At 36.7% G+C, this 20,525-nt stretch overlaps 1 protein-coding gene and 1 long non-coding RNA gene across 3 annotated transcripts in view; one reads left to right on the top strand and one right to left on the bottom strand.

The window, feature by feature from the left end:
- Positions 1-695: 695 nt before the first annotated feature.
- Positions 696-20,525, top strand: part of LOC143224812 (uncharacterized) — a 33,286-nt gene continuing 13,456 nt past the window's right edge. For both annotated transcript variants that reach the window (XM_076453142.1, XM_076453141.1), the window contains exon 1: positions 696-847. The gene's annotated coding sequence lies outside the window, so the exon portion shown is untranslated. The remainder of the gene's footprint in view (positions 848-20,525) is intronic.
- LOC143224813 (uncharacterized) overlaps positions 1,006-20,525 on the bottom strand; it is a 45,707-nt gene continuing 26,187 nt past the window's right edge. Inside the window, exons 2-3 of the long non-coding RNA XR_013013457.1 lie at positions 2,136-2,265; positions 1,006-1,280 (exon numbers count right to left, since the gene is read on the bottom strand). This is a non-coding gene — a long non-coding RNA (uncharacterized LOC143224813). The remainder of the gene's footprint in view (positions 1,281-2,135; positions 2,266-20,525) is intronic.

The raw sequence follows: 20,525 nt of genomic DNA, 5'->3' as shown, positions 1-20,525 counted from the left end.
TGTTTGTTTGTTTTCGTATAGTAAAGCCACATCGGGCTATTTGCTAAGTCCACCGAGGGGAATCGAACCCTTGATTTTAGCGTTGTAAATCCGTATACTTACCGTTGTACGAGAGGGGGATTAGTTGGCGTGACAGCATTTTTTTTTCTTTATAAGATAATATAGCTTGCATTTACTTCATAATATACATAGTTATTTTATTATCATAGTAGAACTAAACAAACCGTATTAATCAAGCTTCAGCTGTGAGCTCAAACTTTAATAAGTGACACAGGGGTAATCCGCAAGAGTCTCGAGCTATTTTACGGGTGAAAAAAAAAAAACATGACGCGTTGAAAGTACATCTGATTAAAGAAAAAAATATTTAAAAATGTACAGAATGTGAACATAACTACTTCGTACCTCGTGCTTTCCGTGAGAATGTTTGGAATATGAGTGAGATGTAACATTTCACGATCCAGCGAGGTCACGAAAGGTCGTTGCCTAAGAAGTAATGAACAGCTTTATCGGAATGAAACACGAAACGTTTAGGGTACGAAACGATTAGGATGTGCCTTGTTATTATACTCGACCTCACAAGCTTTCTCGTCGCGTATACGTTGTGCCCACTTGAAGCACTGCCACAAACTCTCATTGGCTAGTAACTGAGACAATGAACACACGTTAAAAAAGCACTATTCGTAGTGACGTCATGATTAGATTATGATAATATTTCTCGATGCAACAATATAAAGAAGAGGTTTATTAGTGCATCGCTTACTAACTTTACCAATTCACTAAGTCTGCAGTGAAACACAAAACAAGCTCTCCACTGAAGATCCCAGGCTTCGAGCCAATCCGATAACAGGTAAGTCAGTGCTGTGTGGGAAAGCTTATATTCAACCAAAGTTAAGACATCTTGTGAAACGTTTAACATCTGGTGCAAAATGTATAATAATGATTTAAACCTAGGTGATTTAGGTTGCTAATCTGAAAACTTGTTATTCGTTTCGCCGTTGCTTTTTATTGTAGATTTATTCATTTTGAACACGACTACGAATATCTTATTTATCATTTACATTGTTACTCAAAGTGTCATCAAGGCACATCGGAAAACAACAACAACACTTGTTAAACAACAACAACAACAACAACACTTGTTAAACAAAACAGGTTCGGAACTAATAACAAGCACACGACTTTTTCTTCTTCCGTGTAGAAACTGATGGTTAACAGTCGACAAGTGAAGTATCTTCAGAAAATAAGAGACCTTAACCTTTGACTTGCTGTTTCTCGTCATGCTAAAGTTGAATATCAGTTAGAAAAAACCTATTTTAGTTAAAATAGCACGTTTTAACTGTTTAACCAGTCATATATTTATGTACGAAAATGTTTTTCTTGTAGTACATTTCTGCTCTACTTGTATTTGATAAAGTTTTATAAGGTTATACTGGTGCATAACTTAAGTAGAAGTAGATGATGCAAATAACAAGAACCTGTGTTAGAACAAGGTGTTACACAGAGTCGTGATGTTCTTCTCATGTGTCAAGGTGTTACACAGAGTCGTGATGTTCTTCTCATGTGTCAAGGTGTTACACAGAGTCGTGATGTTCTTCTCATGTGTCTAGGTGTTACACAGAGTCGTGATGTTCTCCTCATGTGTCTAGGTGTTACACAGAGTCGTGATGTTCTTCTCATGTGTCTAGGTGTTACACAGAGTCGTGATGTTCTTCTCATGTGTCTAGGTGTTACACAGAGTCGTGATGTTCTCCTCATGTGTCTAGGTGTTACACAGAGTCGTGATGTTCTTCTCATGTGTCTAGGTGTTACACAGAGTCGTAATGTTCTTCTCATGTGTCTAGGTGTTACACAGAGTTGTAATGTTCTCCTCATGTGTCTAGGTGTTACATAAAATCGTAATGTTCTCCTCATGTGTCTAGGTGTTACACAGAGTTGTAATGTTCTCCTCATGTGTCTAGGTGTTACACAGAGTCGTAATGTTCTCCTCATGTGTCTAGGTGTTACATAAAGTCCTAGGATTTCGACATCCAATCACTATACAGAAATCATACTATAATAAGTTCCGATAAGAGTAAGATATGAAACTAGAAACTAACCTGACCATCATTTTAACTAATAAAATATCCTTGACTTACTATCTTCTCATAACGGTTGGACTGTATTGTTCTATCGGTTGGTTACTCTCGCTGTTAAAGACATTTTCGGTTGTAAATCCAATGATATTTCCATGGTTTCAAGAGATTTCCGTTAAATACAATTTCTAAGCTAAAGAGACAAATCAATCTTTTTAATAAAAATTGATAACTAACAACAAATTGTTCCAAAATAAACGTAATTCTATTCAATACAGTAATTAGTAATTAAACACAAAGCTACACAGTGGGGCTATTTGTACTCTGCCCACCATTGATATCGAAACTCGGTTTCTAGCATTGTACGTCCGCAGAATTACCGATGTGCCACTGGGAGGCATTATTATTGATAGAAACCAAAACTGAAGAAAAGGATATACAATACAGCAAGGTATACAAGAAAGCTCTTATTCTATATACAAGTCACTAAGTACTGTTTTTAACTAGTCACCAGGGGAAAATACTAAAATCATACCTAATGATTTAATAGGTAATATAAATTAGTTTTAGAGTTCTCTTTCTATTTTATTCCTTTTGCTGATGGCCCGACATGGCCGTTTGGTTAAGGCACTCGACTCACAATCTGAGGGTCGCAAGATCGAGTCCCCGTCATACCAAACATGCTCGCCCTTTCACTGTTATTATGTGACGGTAAATCACACTGTTCGTTAGTAAAAAGTAGCCCAAGAGTTGACAGTATGTGTGTGTTTTCTTATAGCAAAGCCACATCGAGCTGTTGAGCCCACCGAGGGTAATCGAACCCCTAATTTGAGGTTTGTAAATCCGTACACTTACCGCTGTACTAGCGAGGGGCAAAAGCTGACAATAGGTAGTGATGACTAACTGCCTTTCCTCTAGTCTTACAGTGCTAAATTAGTGACGGCTAGCGCAAATAACCCTCGTGTACCTTTGCGCGAAATTAAAAAACAAACAAACAAACAATCTTATAGTACATCCACGGTCTGAAAGTGTAACTCACGGTCCTGGCACACTAACCACTAGATCTACAAATATTTTGACTAGAAAATGAACTATGAAACGATGGTACACCAAAACGTGGATCTAAATATAGTTTGAGAACGTTACATTAAAATAACTTCGGAGCTACACCAACTGTTAGAGTACATTCTGCCATATTCTACAAACAATTATCATTTTAACAACAGCCCTGCAGCACGGTATTCCTCGTTTTAAGACTAGCATGTCTAAAACACACCACTGTTCCCTGCAGACTTTCCTTAATCCATTTTCTATACAAGAACGATAGTTTTCCAGCAGCCGTTTCAATAGTCTGATCGCAAGGAAGTCTCTAAACGCCGCATCCGGCGATTTGACAGGCTTGTCTTCATATTAAATAACATTAACAGCCATTTCATTCTCCAGTGGCACGTGATATTACTTCTTGGTTAAACCTGTCATCGAACAAACTCGTACTTTCAGCCGCACGACTGTTATAATGAGAGGTCCATCTAACGCTTGAACTCGTGTTGTTTTGCGCGAAAATTCAAAAACAGAGAAAAATCATTTTGTTTGTTGTCTGTTATAAACTTGATTATTGTGAAATAGCTTTTGATGTTAAAAGGCAGCTCAAAAAAACTAGATTTTGAAATAACAAAGTATCACGTTTCTTTATGGTTACTATTTGTTCTTTTGCTTGTTTTAAAAGCAAAGCATCACTGAACTATCTACTTGTCTAACGTGGGTAACTGAGCCCCGATTTGAGTACTGTAAGTCTGCTGACTTACCGCTGTCCCAGTGAGGGTTTCATGTTTACTGTTCAAGGTAACTGTGTTTTATTTGAATAACTCTGCATATTCATATGTTGTAACCCTTAATTTGGACGTTAATCTGAAATGAACTGATTCACTATTCTTATATACTTTATGGTCTCAACTGATTCATTATTCTTATATACTTTATGGTCTCAACTGATTCACTATTCTTATATACTTTATGGTCTCAACTGATTCACTATTCTTATATACTTTATGGTCTCAACTGATTCACTATTCTTATATACTTTATGGTCTCAACTGATTCACTATTCTTATATACTTTATGGTCTCTTCTTTGATGAAACAAACTTGAAAAATAAAAATAGTGTTAATAGAAAACTAACTGAGGTCGTAAAAACCTGGTCTTTTGAAACAGGTTCCTCGTAGAAACCTGGTCTTTTGAAACAGGTTCCACACGTGTAACCCAGCATGGCCAAGCGTGTTAAGGCGTGCGACTCGTAATCTGAGGGTCGCGGGTTCGCATCCCCGTCGCGCCAAACATGCTCGTCCTTTCAGTTGTGAGGGCGTTATAAGGGTAGGCCAATCCCACTATTCGTTGGTAAAAGAGTAGCTCAAGAGTTGGCGGTGGGTGGTGATGACTAGCTGCCTTCTCTCTAGTCTTACACTGCTAAATTAGTGACGGCTAGCACAGATAGCCCTCGAGTAGCTTTGTGCGAAATTCCAAAAAACAAACAAACAAACAAACAATTCTCACGTGCACTGCACCCGCACTCGTATATACACTCACAAACAAAATCATAACGACAAGGTTAAAAAAGATGAAGTTTATTAATCCGTATAGTTAGCTAAGCTTTTTTTTTATGAACATTCTTTGGTTTGTTTTGAATTTCGTGCAAAGCCACACGAGGGTTGTCTGCGCTAGCCGTCCCTAATTTAGCAGTGTAAGACTAGAGGGAAGGCAGCTAGTCATCACCACCCACCGCGAACTCTTGGGCTACCATTGTACCAACGAATAGTCGGATCGACCGTCACATTATAACGCTGAAAGGGCGAGCATGTCTGGTGTGACGGGAATTCGATCTCGCGGCCCTCAGATTGCGAGTCGAGCGCTCTAACCACCTGGTCATGCTGGTTCAAGACCTCGGAACGTTCACGACACCACTTTCGTGATTATGATAGAGATGTGTCGATACTTTCAGGGAACACGTGCAGGAGATGCAACAAATCTAATGGCGATTCTGCTTCTGGTCAACACAATAACCCTTCTCAATGCAAGGGATCTCCGAGCACTCTGTCAGAAATAACATTAAAGTGAAAACGTGACCATTTTCAAAATTTAGTTAATAAAAAAACAAACTTTTATGTCACTTCAAAACAGCAACAGCAGCATTAGTCTTAGTAACAGTTGTTAAAATCTGTCAGTGTTCACCTATAATATTCCATACACTGAAGTTTGAATTCACATATGTTGCTTATTTATACTTATTTACGAATTACTTGGATAAGAAGCAAATAGAGCTTGGGATATTTGAGTTTCTTTACAATACCGCATTTTACGCCTCGTAAGACGCACTTTTTTTCTTTAAAAATACCTTGAAAATTCCTCTTGCGTCTTCCAAACAAAGGTGATAGGTTAAGGAAAGAGCTTAACTGAGGGTCAACTCAAAAACGACCTCTCATACAGGTCGTAATCTCATTACTTACCAATTACAAGTATTCTCAACAGCATAAAACATTCAGTTTAACTAATATTGTCGATATTCTGTGATAAATATGATGTATTTAATTGTATTTACTCAGTAGGTTGTTAAAAGTTAAGGTCACATGAATGTGTTGATGGCCGAGTCAATTTCCTTTTTTTTTTTTTTCAGAATTTTCTTTCCAAAGTTAAAGCGAGTCTTCCACGATGTAAAATACGGTTGTTAGCACGCAAACATCAGAGGTGGTAAAAATACCACTCATTTGAACGTATGTATAATTTCCACACGTGGCTTTGTTCTCACGACCACCATAATTTCGTGAGTGAATTTACTAAGCTATCGAGTACAGGTACCGTGAAGGGAGAAGGGGGCTCTTGACTGTTCGGAACGTTGGAATTTGACAATGATACTGAACAATCGTTTTTATGAACAAAGAGTTTACTTTCTCCTTGTTCTGAATATTCCTTACCCATGTTACGTTTAGCATATTTCAAAATTGAATTCAATAAGAGCATGACATACACATGATCATTAAAGTTTGTTGTCAATTTCAGGATATGTAAACATCATTTTACAGATTTTTTCCATCATTCAAATGTTTATATGAGCGTGTTAATGATTTTTAACTACAGTTACGTGATCAGTTTGGCTGCTCTGAATTTTTGTTTTAAGTTTGTTGGTTTGTTTTTGAATTTTGCGCAAAGCTACACCAGGGCTACCTACGCTAGCCGTCCCTAATTCGGCAGTGTAAGACTAGAGGGAAGATAGCTAGACATCATCACCCACCGCCAACTCTTGGACTGCTCTTTTACCAACGAATAGTGTGATTGATCGAAACATTATAACGCCCCCACGGCTGAAAGGGGTAAGCATGTTTGGTGTTACGTGGATTCGAACCCGCGACCCTCGGAGTCGAGTGCCTTAACCACCTGGCCATGCCGGGGCCTTTGTTGAAAGAAAAACAAAATATACTACCAGAAATATCCTGTCCTTCTTACAGCATCATGACAACTCTAAAAATCTTTCTAAAAAGACGCAAGTTTTTCTTTATTCTTGTATAATAAACTAAGACAGAAATTTACATATATATAGGTATATATATAACTATTTGCTCCACATATTTCATGTATACCAATGAGAATTTTAAAGTACATTTTGAGTTTCACAAGCCTACCTAACCTTCTGGAAGGACCTCTCATGAACGCCAAACCGAAATGAGATTTTAAGTTTAACAAATTACCTGTCCTCTCCTTGGCATGCAAGACTTGTTCGAAAGCAAATTTTTTTTTCTTCTCCAGTTAATCTCAGAACTTGTTTATATAAAACCCGGAATGGTGAATTCCAACTATTATTCATAATTAACTACATTTATTTTGAGAAATAATCCAATATTACTGTAGTGTCTTGGGTTGGAAAGATTAAGTCGAACGTTCACATATACGTGCATTACGAATCACCTCGTCTGAGACTTAAATTTTGATCTTAAATGAACTCGAAATGCGTATAAGAATGATAAAGATTCTATTGATTATTCACCATGTATCAAGAGGGTTTCTCGTCAAGAAGAAGTCGATTGATTACTGTTGAGCTTCGGTCTGCTAATAAAGGTATTTTATTTCTGAAAACAGCAAAGCTGTAGTTCGTCAAATGAAGTCTGCATTGAACTTGCTAACACATAATTGTACAACTAATTACATTAGTTATGAAGAGTTTGTCTGTTTACCTTGAAGAAAGCACAAAGTTACACAATGGACTATCTGTGCTCTGCCCGCCACGGGTATCGAAATCCGGTTTCTAGCAATGCGAGTCTGCAGACATACCCGTTATGCCGCTAGAGGAATAGTCACGAATCCTAAAAAAATTTGTAATATATATTTGACAAATTACCAGCTGAAATCAGAAACTGAAGACTTCAAAATAGGTACACAATATTGCATGACACCAAATCTGTTCAAGCTCTGTGTTGTCAGTTGCAGTTTGTGCTTTACAGGAAAGTTGGGCTTCCTAACTTTTCACTTCTTATTACCAACTGTTAGAGCCTAAAGTGCTAAACTGTTCTAAAAACAATTAATTTCAAATATGTACATATATATTAAAAATGATTCAGTTGTGAGTAGACCCGTTTGTTTGTTTGTTTTGGAATTTCGCGCAAAGCTACTCGAGGGCTATCTGCGCTAACCGTCCCTAATTTAGTAGTGTAAGACTAAATAAAGGGAAGACAGTTAGTCATCACCACCCACCGCCAACTCTTGAGCCACTCTTTCACAAACGAAAAGTGTAATTGATCGTAATATTATAACGCCCCCACGGCTGAAAGGGCGAGCATGTTTGGTGCGACGGGGATTCGAACCCGCGACCCTCAGATTATGAATCGAACGCCTCAACCCACCTCGCCATGCTGGGCCGAGGTGACGTGTGCAAAAGCTTACACGATCATCCATAATCTCCTAGCCAGGAAGCTGAGTTACATCTATCGCTTTCGACTCCATTTTAATTAGTGAGATGTGTCCCAGAAAACTACGATCTGTGTTCTAAATCGTAAATTGTTTAAATAAAGAAAGTAAGGCGAGAAAAAATGAATCATTAATATTCGATATTCGTCACATTGTGAAAGCAAAAGACTGGACCCTTAAATGTTTTACATGCGTACATCTGTTTAGGGCCTTTTCATGTATGAATTAATGTGCGTATGTTTTTATTATTCTGTTTGGTGATTTTGAGCTTACAACACTATATGTTCGTGTGGAATTAGACATTAAGTGATCTGAGTTTAGAAATTATTGGAAGAAATTCCAACTGAGATAGAAATAGGGTTAATATCCCTTAGGTTCGCGTAGGCTACTTGTAACAGTAGTTAGGAAACACCACACGTCCAGGTGCTGTAAGTGTACATCTGAAATCTGAGACAACTTAGAGAGTTTTATAAGGTATAAACTATATGAATGTAAGTTCTCATATGAAATCTGAACATTATGTATAGGAGAGGTTTTTAAATGTAGGATCTTTAGGAGCGTAAGACTACATGTGAAATCTGGATCATTACATATATAGGAATTTTTAGAGGGTAGGCTCTTTAGGAGCACAGGTCTGCATGAGAAATCTGGAATATTAGGTTTTTGTCAGGAGTTGAGGAGAATTTACGTTTAGGAGATGCAGGAATAATGCTGGCATTTTCAAATTACTTTTTCGCCAATAACTGTACGTCAACGAAGCTGTGACTGAACGTGTCAGTGAGTGGTTCTACAGAAATGAAGCAATTCGATAAACAATCATGTGTGTTGTTTTTCAAGAGATTTCCCTACAAGCTAACATGTAAACAACAAAATTTTATGCAAAACGTGGGCTAGAGTGGCGCGAAAAGAACCTATTGTTTACCTGAATCTAGCTTTTAATTGTTGCGTTTGTTTTTAAATTTCGCGCAAAGCTAAACGAGGGCTATCTGCGATAGCCGTTCCTAATTTAGCAATGTAAGACTAGAGCGAAGGCAGCTCGTCATCACCACCCGCCGCCAACTCTTGGGCTGCTCTTTTACCAACGAATAGTGGGACTGACCGTAACATTATAATGCCCGCACAGCCGAAAAGGCGAACATGTTTGGTGTGACGAGGATTCGAACACGCGACCCTCTGATCACGAGTCGAGCAGGTTAACCATGCCAGACCTTAACCTTTAATACCAATTAGTTGATTTCTGTAGGCCGGATATTTGTTATAAAAGTCACGCAATTCAAACGTATTTATATTTGCCACTAAGCCTTCTGCTTTCGCTTCTTATGAGATGCAAATTACTCTGTTCGTTTCTTTATTAAGTTAAATATATTGTTTTGACAACATATTTGATTCCTGTTTTAGTTTCACTGTGTCACTTTAGTAACTATGTTTTAGTTTCACTGTGTCACTTTAGTTACTATGTTTTAGTTTCACTGTGTCACTTTAGTTACTATGTTTTAGTTTCACTCTGTCACTTTAGTTACTATGTTTTAGTTTCACTCTGTCACTTTAGTTACTACGACCTCATTAGCTTATTAATCTTTCAAATCTCATACAAATCTCACGCTGTTAACGTGACATGAATTTTATGTATATTAATTACTATCCACCAAAGATGGTTTGAAATATATATTTATACGTAACAAATACTCTCTTCGTAGTATAGTAGGTTACCATATAATTAGTGGTTTTTAATTAAGGTCTAACAGTTATTATCTCAAATCTCTATTCAGATGAAAATTCCAGTCTGTTATTGAAGAAAATTATGTTTACACTTGGCGAATTACACTGAATACATTCACAGATATTTCACGTGGCTGTTACTGCATGGTTTTACACAATGCTTATTCAAAAAGTAATTATCCAATTTGTGGCAATAACCGAGCAATCAAACACGTGGCGTGAGAATATAAGAATAGAATTAGTTCAGTGTTCCAAATTAGAATTATATGTACAATATAAAAGTTGTTAATATATGATACATATATTTAACAATACAATATTTTATATCAAAAGGAGAAAACATAGAGGGTCTATTCATTCGGCCAATTTAGAATTTTACAATCAACAACTAAAATAAATTGATTATTATATTAGTATTATGACTTTAGTTTGGTAGTTTGGAACGAAAAAAATATTCTACATTTGACTTAATAGCAGTGCTCTTTGGTCGAGACATATTTTAAATAATTTGTAAATAGTTAATTTGTAGGTGCTAAATATTCTACTTGTTTGTGTATATTGTATTACATCATAATATATTATAGTATAATATAAAACATTTTAATATATATTTATAGATCTCTTCCTATGGCCAGGTAGTTAAAGCACTGAACTCGTGATTCAAGGGTCGCGGATTCGAATTTTAGTCACACCAAACATGCTCGCCCTTTCAGCCTTGAGGGCGTCATAAAGTCAATCTCACTATTCACTGGTAAATGGGTAGTCCAAGAGTTGGCGGTGAGTGATGATGACTAGCTGCCTTCCCTCTAGTCTTACACTGCTAAATTAGGGACGGCTAGTGCAGACAGCCTTCGTGTAGCTTTGCGCGAAATTCAAAACAAACCAAACCCACTATTCATTGATAAAAGTGTAGTTCAAGCTAGTCTATCACTGCTAAATTATGAACGGCTAGGGCAAATAAACCTCGTGTAGCCTTGCGAGAGATTCGAAACACATCAAGTCAGTTTCTGACAAATTTTGTCTTATTTGTTGTTGATGAAAGCATAATGCTTGAAAGTATAATTGTAGTTATTAGAATTTTTTTTCCATTTACTTCTATCATAAAGGATACATATCACAACTCAGCTATTATGGTTGCTATCCTCAACAGAAATTTAATGTATAAAACAGTTTCCATTTAATACATCGTTTCCACTATTAATTAATCCCAGGTGATAACCCTTATTACATATTTCCATTACTTACAGTATGTTAAATTTCGTTCATTGTTTGCAGTTTTAATTAACATACCCTTTTCATGCCATGTCTAATTCATGGGGTAAGATTAACTGATATTTAATTCACAGTATTTTATGATTGTATTAGCGCGCCCTCTGTGTTTCTATCAAAAGTCCCCTGGAGTAACTAAACAAAATCTCCAATACATCCAAAAAGGAATACTAGGTCGGGTGATTTCTATGTGCGTTTGTGTTTTTGAATTTCGCGCAAAGCTGCACGAGAGATGTCTGCGTTAGCCGTTCCTAATTTAGCAGTGTAAGGCTAGAGGGAAGGCAGCTAGTCATCACCATCCACCGCCAACTCTTGAGCAATTCTTTATCCAACGAATAGTGGAATTGACCGTCACATTATAACGCTCCCAAGGCTGAAAGGGCAATCATGTTTGGTGTGACGGGGATATGAACCCGCGACCCTCGGATTACAAGTCGAGCGCCCTAACCACCTGACCAGTAGAACTTTGTAACGTTATTCAGATTAACATGAACCATTCTAAAGTAGGTACACGTAGTAAATACAACGATAAAATATCAACCTCTTCACGTTGTTAAGAACACTATTTGGATGACGACTATAGTAACGATGAATCCCAAAGTCGTAACATTGTTCTTGATTTATTATCAGCTAAGACTTTGCTTTTGGACTTGAGTTCCATAAATGACAGTGTATACGAAACACGCAGTACCCTTCTTTAATAGACTGGTCATAAACTATCAAATAATAACAACAACAGAACACCGAAACCCCTTATATAAACTGTGTTATCTAAGGCAGTATTAAAGATAGCCACAGTATTTACAGTTTTAACCTGAATGATATAAGACTACACTATACTAATTCTCTAGTTACTAAACTTGGTTTTAGGAAATAAAAGTTACCAGCAATTCCTTCCATTTCTAACTGCATCTACCGTTATGCATATGGAAATACTTAATACAGATAAGACCAATAAATAATGAGATATAATTTAGTAATATAACATCTATATACCCATGACCAAATCCGCTTTCAGAGTTTGTTTTGTTTTCAAAGGACGTGCCTTACAGGAGAAATTAAGTTTTCTAAATATATACAAGAGCATCAGTGATGTGGTTGGCCACATTTCGAGAGTTATTTGTATTAAAACATAGTTAGAGCCTCACCACGTCGTTACAGTACATGTCATTTTGTCCAGTCGTTCTCTCTCTGATGATCGTGTGTCTTGACAATAACTCTGCAACCGAGTTTCCATTGTTGAAGTTCACCTTGTAATAACGTCATGTTCAAATTATATCAATCCTTCTTATAGCTTTCCATAATCCATCAAATGTGTGAGGACGACGGTTACTTAGGACCTGTTTCAACAGTTCGATCGTACAGAAATCCACAAGCGCCGTGTCCGACATCTTGACTAGCATATTTTCGTATAGAATACTATGAGTACCATTTCATTCTTCACCTGTTTGTTACCACGATTGGATTAGGACTTGTTAAGATTTAGTTCATATTTTTTAATGTCGTTAAACACAAGGAATACCTATGTCTTGGAAACTCTAAATACCCGAATTCAATACCCATTTATGGCCTGAGGGTATGAGTTATGAGATTGCTATTGATCCAGACATAAGTAGCTTATATAAACATATATATATTTACTGTTCGGTCCACTTTTTTTCACTTAAAGTTCAATTATAATTAATATAAATATTTGTCTCCTGTTAAAGAGGTCTGCTGATATGTCAGCAGTAGGGTTAGTTCAAAGACTTACAACGCAAAAATCCGGGGTTCAATTCCCCACAGTGAACACTGAAGATAGCCCTCGGTGTCTTTGCTCTGAGACAAACAAACGTCTTACTGTATCTTAGGACAAATGATATGGGTATTAAACTTTTACTAATAAAGCAGAGAACAACGTTTCGACCTTCTTAGGTCACCTTCAGGTTAACAAAAAGAGAGTTATACCTATTCTAATTAATAGCCTAAGATCTGACTGCAACGCCCCCTACAATCCCTACCTGTTTATACTCTCGTCCCTAAGACATGTGCCCGGCAACGGTCAGTTGCAAACTCTCTAAGATATATTTTTACTTCAAGTGTTTCTCGTCATTACAAATGCCCTATTGTTATGTCTTAAAAGATTTAAACAATCATCTCATTACACGTGGCTTGCAAGATGACAGGGAAGTTAGAAAGTTTCCTAAGGCATTTAAAATTAGTTTCTGTCGTCGTATTAAGTATTTCCGCCGTGCTAAGGCTGTGAAACAGTGATTTTCAAACATTATTTGGTTGATCAATAGTTGTAAATACATTTAATAGGAGATTTTATCGACTGTGGGAGTCACGTGTGGTTCGGTGGTTAGTGCCAGTTCGGTGCCAGACTGTGGGTTGAAGAGTCTAAGATTCGAGCACACGACAATGCTTAATACGTTCCACACTTTGAGTTGTAAGTGCACTACAAATTACAGCCAATCGTGTTATTCGGTTTAAAGAGCCGAACAGTACTGCTTCCTTCGTGCTCTTCTGTAATTCAAAAATAAAAACACCTGAATTCTAGGGACCTCTGACGCAGTCGTACACTGAAAGGAACAACAAAAATAAAAACACATGAATCCTAGGGACCTCTGACGTGATCGTACACTGAAAGAAACAACAAAAATAAAAACACCTGAATCCTAGGGACCTCTGACGCGGTCGGACACTGAAAGAAACATCAAAAATAAAAACACCTGAATCCTAGGGACCTCTGACGTGATCGTACACTGAAGAAAACAGCCAAATATTTTAACATCTGAATCCTATGGACCTCGGACGTGGTCGTACACTGAAGGAAACAACAAAAATAAAAACATCTGAATCCTAGAGACCTCTGACGCGGTCGTACACTGAAAGAAACAACAAAAATAAAAACACCTGAATCCTAGGGACCTCTGACGCGGTCGTACACTGAAGAAAACAACAAAAATAAAAACACCTGAATCCTAGAGACCTCTGACGCGGTCGTACACTGAAGGAAACAACAAAAATAAAAACATCTGAATCCTAGGGACCTCTGACGCGGTCGTACACTGAATAAAACAGCAAAGATTGAAATACGTGAAAATGGTAGAACTGTTTGTGGCTGGGAAGAATGACACACATCTGTAAATCGCGACTGATTGGCACCTGTCAATATAATATGTAAATCACGACTGATTGGCACCTGTCAATATAATATTTTTATCTTTCGAATAAAATGGTCGAAATGGTACGAATTTAAATCGAAGAACCATATGTGTGTGTATATATATATTAGTAAAAATAATTATATTTTAATGAAGTTAAATATTAAAACTATAAGGAAGGTCAGCGTTAAAATCAGTAAGTCGAAACCTCTGACTAATTGTATAATTTATTATTTTAACTTAAAACGAAGCCGAAACTAAACGTTGCATCAACTGAAAATATGATCAGTAGGACTTTAACCCTGGTATGAATGGTTGAGTGAAGTTGTAAAAGAAAGATTACTGTGTTTATTTTACAGGTTTTTCCAATCTTTCATTAAAACTCATAAACAAATGTCAAATTATTAATAACTTGCACGAGTAACTACAATAAGTACATTTCCTCTAATAACAAATGTGAAAGAAAATTACACTTCTGGCCCTATGGTTAAAATTATGAACCCTGTTTTCATCATTAAAAAGTAGTAGAACTCTGGTTACAAGAATAAAGTTAGGTTTCCAAGGAAACATTTTTATGTAGAAATTATGCTGTGGAAACAATGGCATATGCTATTGACGCACTTCACCCTTCAGTTGTTGATAGTTTAGGGTTAGGTAGCAGGATCAAAATATATGATGCTGAGTATGATTGGTGTTTTAAAATATTTATAAACCTAATTTACATACAAATTATAGGCGTCACTCGCTTTTGTGTATGAGGTTTAGATTTCCAGTTGTCAAGTCAATTGTGAGTTACAACACTTCAAAGGTTTATAAAATGAAAAATGTTAAATTACTCAGCTGTTGTTTTAAGGTTTCCGTTTCTTTTTATAAAAGTTTTAAAGGATTTACTCAGTTTATGGATTTCGGACAACTTTAATTTCATTAACGGCTAATAATATGTTATGACCATATTTTATTACTTCATGTATAACCCTGTTTTATCGAATTACTTCACTCATTGTATTATATAGAAACGCCAGTCTGAAACTTACATGGAAACACATAAACAACAATTAAAAAGTAATAAATACATTTTGCAAAAATTACGTATGACATAGGAATGGCAGGTCAAAACATTACAGTAACAGGATATACAAAACCATACAAAAATCATTACATACATTGGCATGTTTCTCCGCGAACTGTACCTACAAAAACAATAGTGCTTAGTAGATAGTCTGACTTTTATTGTGATCAGCCTTAGATTATATAAGTGATATCCATCAAGGTCAATTAATCTTTAATAAATTTGGTAATTTTAAAACTATTATTATTACATTATAATATAGATTACTCGATTGAAGAAACAGATGCCATAAAATTATTTAGTTACCTAGACAACCAGATGACGATTATAAAAACAGACAGATGATGATTATCAAACATTATTTAGTTACATAGACAAACAGATGACGATGATTAAACATTATTTAGTTAACTAGACAAACAGATGACGATTATTAAACATTATTTAGTTAACTAGACAAACAGATGACGATTATTAAACATTATTTTTAATTACCTAGACAAACAGATGAAGATTACTAAACATTACTTAGAATTACCTAGACAAACAAATGACAATTACTAAAAGTATGTATTTACTTAGACAGTTGTTGTTTTGAATTAAGCACAAAGCTACACAATGGGATATCTGTTCTCTGCCCACCATGGGTATCGAAACCCGGTTTTTAGCGTTGTATGTCCGCAGACATACCGCTGAGCCACTGGGGGGCATTTACCTAGACAGACGGATGATGATTACTGAAATTATTTAGTTACCTAGACAAACAGATAACGATTACTAAACATTATTTAGAATTACCTATACAAATAGATAAAAATTACTAGAATTAATTATTTACCTAGACAAATAGATAAAAATTGCTAGAATTAATTAGTTACCTAGACAAATAGATAAAAATTACTAAAATTAATTAGTTACATAGACAAATAGATAAAAATTGCTAGAATTAATTAGTTACCCAGACAAATAGATAAAAATTACTAGAATTAATTAGTTACCTAGACAAATAGATAAAAATTACTAGAATTAATTAGTTACCTAGACAAATAGATAAAAATTACTAGAATTAATTAGTTACCTAGACAAACAGATGATAATTACTGAAATTATTTAGTTACCTAGACAAACAAATGATGATTACTAAAATTATTTAGTTACGTAGACAAACAGATGACAATTACTAAAATTATTTTGTTACCTAGACAAACAGATGATGATTACCATAACTATTTAGTTATCTAGATAGACAGATGACGATTACTATAACTATTTAGTTACCTAGACAAATTTTACTCCTAAAACTTCTTGTTAAAGTATTTTTAGTAACAGCTGAAGTGGGTCCGGCATGGCCAGGTGAATAAGGCACTCGACTTTTAATCTCTGTCACACCAAACTTGCTCGCCCTTTCAGCCGTGGAGGCGTTACGAGGTCACGGTCAATCCCACTATTCATTGGGAAAACAGTAGCCCAAGAGTTGGCAGTGGGTTGTGATGACTAGCTGCTTTCCCTCTCGTCTTATACTTCTAAATCAGGGACGGCTAGTGCATACAGCCCTCCTGTAGCTTTGAGAGAACGTTTCAATCTAATGAAGGAAACGCGAGAAACTGATTTTTAAGCATAATTGATTTGAATAACTTATTAAGTTCAATTATGAACGCCAATAATTGATATATGTATTATCAGAATGACATGACATACTCTAAATATATTGGCTCTGTTCACCTAACCAACAACACTCACAAGATGCTCCCAGTGGCACAACTGAATATCTGCGGACTCACACTGCTAGAATCCGGGTTTTGATACCCTTGGTGGACAGAGCGCAGATAACCCGTAGTGTAGGTTTGTGCTTAATTCCAAATAATGAAAATAATCAAATGAAAATCACTCACAAGATGAATCATATTAGTCACAGAAATAGTGTATAATAGTAAATTTATTGCAAACTGAGAGTAATTTCCAAATGAATACAAAAGGCTAATGAAAACAATTTGACTTTGTCTTCACGGAACTCTTTCGGTGCCACGTTAACACTTCTCACGAGATTTGGTTTTATAAAAAAATAATAGTTTACAAACGTAAAATGACGTCATTTGCTTGTTATCTTTCCAGCATGACACTGATATTGTCACATCTAATCTCTGTCACTCAGAATATTGACTTGGCGGAATGCGGTTGTTTAGTTTATCACAGTTCAGGGCAACGGATTATTTAACGTTTACCGTGCAAAGATATGGTGAAATGGCTTGGATTGTCTTACTTAATACAAAGAAATATCTTGATAATATATCAAAAATCCCATTAACTATTTATGGCATTATCTTCACTATTGGTTTATTTGTCAATCGCATGTATTTCGCTCACTTTAAACCGAAAGTGGAAAAAAAAATATCATTTCATAACGATTTATACACGCGAATGAGACGTCAAAATATCACATGTGACAACTATTATAACGCTAAACATAAATCGGAATCATACTAGCTGTGAAGACTTGGATTATTTTATTATCCCTTGAAAGAGTAGTCCCTATCAAAATCAAGTATCTTTAATAAATAAGCAGATATTTTGAAATCTGCAGTATATCTGATATTTATCTTGTGATGCCATCCATAACGGCCCGGCATGGCCAAGCGTGTTAAGGCGTGCGACTCGTAATCTGAGGGTCGCGGGTTCGCAAACCCGTCGCGCCAAACATGCTCGTCCTCCCAGCCGTGGGGGCGTTATAATGTTACAGTCAATCCCACTATTCGTTGGTAAAAAAGTAGCCTAAGAGTTGGCGGTGGGTGGTGATGACTAACTGCCTTCCCTCTAGCCTTATACTGCTAAACTAGGGACGGCAAACACAGACAGCCCTCCAGAAGCTTTGTGCGAAATTCAAAACAAACCGAACCATCTATAAATTGGCCAGGTGATTAGGACACCTCATCCGCTCAGCATTGGGTGCGTTATAATGTGACGAACAATCCCACTATTCGTTGGTAAAAGAGTAAGCCAAGAGTTGGCGGTGGGTGGTGATGACTATCTACCCTCTCTCTAGTCTTCAACTGTTAAATTATGGACGGTTAACTCAGATAGTCCTTGTGTAGCTTTGCGCGAAATTCCAAAACACATAAAAACATACATAACCAATAGTGCAGTAGTGAGGAAAATACGAAGTGGAGCTGTAACACTGATTTCAGCAACCCCCAGTTACAACACCAGAAACCGGTGACAAATAAACCAATAGTGAAGATAATGCCATAACTAGTTAATGGGATTTTTTATATATTATCAAGATATTTCTTTGTATTAAATGTGTAATATACACTACATGGCCAAAAGCATGTGGGCATCCCTTCCAATTAGTGGGTTCGGCTATTTCAGCCATACCCACTGTTGACAGGTGTATAAAATCAAACCTACAGCCATGCAATCTCCACAGACAAACATTGGCAGTAGAATGGATCGTGCTGAAGAGCTCAGTGACTTTTAACGTGACACTGTCATAGGATGCCACCTTTCCAACAATCAGTTCGTCAAATGTCTGCTCTGCTAGAGCTGCTGTTATTGTGAAGTAAAAAAAGACTAGGAACAACAACAGCTCAGCCACGATGCGGTAGGCCACACAGAACAGAATCGCAGAGTGCTGAAGTGCGTAAAAATCATCTATCCACAGTTGCAACACTCACTACTGAGTTCCAAACTGCCTTTGGAAGCAACGTCAGTACAAGAATTGTTCTTCGGGAGCTTCATGAAATGAGTTTCCATGGCCTAGCAGCCCTACACAAGCCTAAGATCATCATGCACAATGCCAAGTGTCTGCTTGAGTGGTGTAAAGCACACCGCCATTGGACTCTGGAGCAGTGAAAGTGCGTTTTTTGAGGTGATGAATCACGCTTCACTATCTGGCAGTCTGACGGACAAATCTGTGTTTGGCGAATGCCAGGAGAACGCTACCTACATAAATGCATAGTGCCAACTGTAAAGTTTTGTGACGGAGGAATAATGGTGCGGGGCTGTTTTTCATGGTTTGGACTAGGCTTTTCAGTTCTAGTGAAGGGAAATCTTAATGCTACAGCATACAATGACATTCTAGAGAATCGTGTGATTCCATCTTTGTGGCAACAGTTTAGGGAAGGTCTTTTTTGTTTCAGCATGACAATGCTCCCGTGCACGTAGCGAGGTATATAAAGACATGGTTTGCCGAGGTTGGTGTGGAAGAACTTGGTTGGCAAGCACAGAGCTCTCACCTCAACCACATCAAACACATTTGGGATGAATTGGAACGCCAACTGCGAGCCAGGCCTTCTCGCCTGACATCAGTGTCGGACCTCACTAATGCTCTTGTGGCCGAATAGGAGCGAATCCCTGCAACCATGTTTCAAAATCTAGTGAAAAGCCTTCCAAGAAAAGTGGAGGCTGTTATAGCAGCAAAAGAGGAAACAAATCCATATTAATATTTTTAATGCGATGTTCACCAAGCACCTTTGGGTGTGATGGTCGGGTGTCCATATACTTCTGTTCATGTAGTGTATATATACAAATATATATATAGTACATCGTAGTCCCGTGCTGAAATGCTTTGGATAAAGGCGTCAGTCAAATAACAGAAACTGTTGTAGATGATTATTATTGGTCCTCAAACTTTTATCTCCTCAGATGTCATTAACTATTCAAAACGACTTGATTCTTTCATCTTTTTAGTACGCTCGATTTTTTTGCGTGCAGCTATTTAGTATGACAAATGCTCATGACAATTGAGAAGAATTCGTACAGGTTGTGGGTTGATGTGAAACATTTGTGTTCATATTCTAGAGCATTGTGCACGTTAAAGCTCTACCATGACTTTATACCTCCTTATCTTGATTTTTAAAGAATACTAAACACCTTGTTAGACAAAACAGTGATAAAAGCTATGCTGAACATCGATTCTCACTGGCTTGAAGTTTTTTTTTAATACTTGATATGGAACAAAAGTGGGCGTTCCTTGAACGATGTGATTTGTATACGTACGCAGGAAGGCGTCTCCACTGTAACATGCACGCTTTTCGTGTAACAAAGAGAATCTTTTAAATAATTTTATTTAAATGTTACCTTGATCACAGTTAATATGGGCTTAGTACTAATTACTATTATTACTATACAGTTATTAATATAAATTCTAGCGAGAAATTATTTTGAATACATACAATAATAATTATAATTATTAGTAGCTGAGTACCATGGGACTTGAGGATGTATCGGAGCGCTGTTCCGCCCCGTTCCATTACATCCACGTTCGTAGCATTTGTAAAATTGTAGATAGCTCAGCGAATTTAG

This window comes from Tachypleus tridentatus, chromosome 9 (genome assembly GCF_004210375.1).
Source record: "Tachypleus tridentatus isolate NWPU-2018 chromosome 9, ASM421037v1, whole genome shotgun sequence".
NCBI classification, from domain to species: Eukaryota; Metazoa; Arthropoda; class Merostomata; order Xiphosura; family Limulidae; genus Tachypleus; species Tachypleus tridentatus.
Note: the sequence above shows the minus strand (reverse complement) of the source record. Positions and strands in the feature narration are given on the sequence as shown.